Source organism: Salvelinus fontinalis, chromosome 19, assembly GCF_029448725.1.
Source record: "Salvelinus fontinalis isolate EN_2023a chromosome 19, ASM2944872v1, whole genome shotgun sequence".
Lineage (NCBI taxonomy): Eukaryota > Metazoa > Chordata > Actinopteri > Salmoniformes > Salmonidae > Salvelinus > Salvelinus fontinalis.
Genome location: NC_074683.1, coordinates 47,244,607 through 47,248,485, shown reverse-complemented (window position 1 = coordinate 47,248,485; position 3,879 = coordinate 47,244,607).

Sequence of the window (3,879 nt, the reverse complement as noted above, 5' to 3'; positions counted from 1 at the left end):
CACATTCTACCTAAATTTCAAAATGTTTTTCAGTTTGATTCTGAGTTTGGTTTTCAAGGGCACAAAATTAAGAAAAGTGTGGCACTTGATAAACAGTTGTCTTCCCTCTTGGTCTGTAAGACATTTTGGTGTTGAATAAAATGTATTTTAAATAGATTTAAAAAGGCATTATAGCAGCACCTAGTAGATGCCTGTCATTTTCAGGAATAGGCAAAGTTACAGTACATTTCAAATATAGGAACAAAATATTCAGATTAAACAGGAAATATATATATACACAGTATCCCAGGTGGATGAAATTATTGTATAAAGTTATATTTTAGATGTAAGAACATTCTCACTGCTCACTCAGCATCCTCATGGCTGATCTTACCCTGCAGGTTAGCAAGTGCTGCACAGATTCTAAGGACGTGTCCATTTTGTGTATCAGGTTGACGGGAACAGTCTAGGAGAGGATTTTGAACACCTTGAGTCATCTGATAACTCAACATGTATACGCACATTAGCTATCCTTGTGCTTGCAACATCCTCGTCAGACAGCTGGCCTCCTTTCTGAGTGAAGGCTGGTATGGCAAGGTTGCCCTTCCTCTCATACAGCAGATCTCGGATGGTGAAGCTCCTGTCTTCATCGCCAGGCCTAAGGTATTCTAGGAAGCCAGAGTGTTGGGTGATGAACTTGTCCCATCTGCCTCCATATGCAGGATAAATGAACATAAGTCCACATGGAGCAATGGCAACCAAATACTGGAATAATAGTGGCTGTATGACTAAACTTTGAAAGTTTCTTCAAGTGCAGTTGCAGAAATGGTCAAGCACTATGATGAAACTGGCTCTCATGAGGACCGCCACAGGAAAGGAAGACCCAGAGTTACCTCTGCTGCAGAGGATAAGTTGATTAGACTTACCAGTCTCAGAAATTGGCAATTGACTGCACCTCAGATTGTAGCCCAAATAAATGCTTCACAGAGTTCAAGTAACACATCTCAACATCAACTGTTCAGATGAGACTGCATGAAACAGGCCTTCGTGATCAAATTTTCTGCATAGAAACCACTGCTAAAGGACACCAATAATAAGAAGAGACTTGCTTGGGCCAAGAAACATGAGCAATGGACATTAGACCGGTGGAAATCAGCCCTTTGGTCTTATGAGTCCAGATTTGAGATTTTTGGTTCCAACCGCCGTGTCTTTGTGAGACGCAGAGTAGATGAACGGCTGATCTCCGCATGTGTGGTTCCCACCGTGAAGCATGGAGGAGGAGGTGTGATGGTGCTTTGCTGGTGACACTGTCGGTGATTTATTTAGAATTCAAGGCACACTTAACCAGCATGGCTACCACAGCATTCTGCAGCGATACGCCATCTCATCTGGTTTGTGCTTAGTGGGACTATAATTTGTTTTAACAGGACAATAACCCAAAACACCCCTCCAGGCTGTGTAAGGACTATTTGACCAAGGAGGAGAGTGATGGAGTGCTAAATCATATCACATTTTATTTGTCACATGCGCCGAATACAACAGGTAGCTTTGACATTAGCTTTGATGCACTTACTTACAAGCCCTTAACCAACAATGCAGTTTTTAGAAAAAAAAGCAAGAGATAAGAATAAATAACAATAGCGGGTCAAAATACAGGGGGTACCGGTACAGTGTCAATGGTCAATGTGCGGGGGGCACCGGTGTCAAGGTAATTGAGATAATTATGTAGGTTGATTTATTAAAGTGACTATGCATAGAAAATAACAGAGTAGCAGCAGCGTGTGGGTGGGGATGCAAATAGTCTGGGTAGCCATTTGAATAGCTGTTCAGGAGGCTTATGGCATGGGTAGAAGCTGTTTAGAAGCCTCTTGGACCTAGACTTGGCACTCCGGTACCGCTTGCTGCGCGGTAGCAGAAAGAACAGTCTATGACTAGGGTGGCTGGAGTCTTAGACACATTTTTGGGCCTTCCTCTGACACCGCCTGGTATAGAGGTCTTGAATTGCAGGAAGCGTGGCCCCAGTGATGTCAGATGACCTGGCCTCCATAATCACCCGACCTCAACCAAATTGAGATGGTTTGGGATGAGTCAGACCACAGAGTGAAGAAAAATCAGCTAACAAGTGCTCAGCATATGTGGGAACTCCTTCAAGACTGTTGGAAAACATTCCAGCGGACTACCTCATGAAGCTGGTTGAGAGAATGCCAAGAGTGTGCAAAGCTGTCATCAAGGCAAAGGGTTGCTACTTTAAAGAATCTCAAATATAAAAAATACAGTTGAAGTCGGAAGTTTACATACACCTTAGCCAACTACATTTAAACTCAGTTTTTCACAATTCTTGACATTTAATCTTAGTAAAAAATTCACTGTCTTAGGTCAGTTAGAATCACCACTTTATTTTAAGAATGTGAAATGTCAGAATAATAGGAGAGAAAATGATTTATTTCAGATTTGATTTATTTCATCACATTCCCAGTGGGTCAGAAGTTTACATACACTCAATTAGTATTTGGTAGCATTGTCATTAAATTGTTTAACTTGGGTCAAACGATTCAGGTAGCCTTCCACAAGCTTCCCACAATAAGTTGGGTGAATTTTCGCCCATTTCTCCTGAAAGAGCTGGTTTAACTGAATCAGGTTTGTAGGCCTCCTTGCTCGCACACGCTTTTTCAGTTCTGCCCATACATTTTCTATAGGATTGAGGTCAGGGCTTTGTGATGGCCACTCCAATACATTGACTTTGTTGTCCTTAAGCCATTTTGCCACAACTTTGGAAGTATGCTTGGGGTCATTGTCCATTTGGAAGACCCATCTACGACCAAGCTTTAACTTCCTGACTGATTTCTTGAGATGTTGCTTCAATATATCCACATAATTTTCCTTTCCTCATGAAACCATCTATTTTGTGAAGTGCACCAGTCCCTCCTGCAGCAAAGCACCCCCACAACATGATGCTGCCACCCCCATACTTCACGGTTGGGATGGTGTTCTTTGGCTTGCAAGCCTCCCCATTTTTCCCCCAAACATAACGATGGTCATTATGACCAAATAGTTATATTTTTGTTTCATCAGACCAGAGGACATTTCTTCAAAAAGTACAAGCTCTGTCCCCATATGCAGTTGCAAACCGTAGTCTGGCTTTTTTAATGGGGGTTTTGGAGCAGTGGCTTCTTCCTTGCTGAGCGGCCTTACAGATTATGTCGATATAGGACTCATTTTACTGTGGATATAGATACTTGTGTACCCGTTTCCTCCAGCATCTTCACAAGGTCCTTTGCTGTTGTTCTGGGATTGATTTGCACTTTTCGCACTAAAGTACGTTCATCTCTAGGAGAAAGAACGCGTCTCCTTCCTGAGTGGTATGACGGCTGCGTGGTCCCATGGTGTTTATACTTGCATAATATTGTTTGTGCAGATGAACGTGGTACCTCCAGGCATTTGGAAATTGCTCCCAAGGATGAACCAGACTTGTGGAGGTCAATTTCTTTTGATTTTCCCATGATGTCAAGCAAAGAGGCACTGAGTTTGAAGGTAGGCCTTGAAATACATCCACAGGTGCACCTCCAATTGACTCAAATTATGTCAATTCGTTTATCAGAAGCTTCTAAAGCCATGACATCATTTTCGGGTATTTTCCAAGCCGTTTAAAGGCACAGTCAACTTAGTGTATGTAAACTTCTGACCCACTTGAATTGTGACACAGTGAATTATAAGTGAAATAATCTGTCTGTAAACAATTGTTGGAAAAATGACTTGTGTCATGCACAAGTAGATGTCCTAACCGACTTGCTCAAAACTATAGTTTGTTAACAAGAAATTTGTGGAGTGGTTGAAAAACTCCAACCTAAGTGTAAACTTCCGACTTCAACTGTATTTAGATTTGTTTAACACTTTTTTACT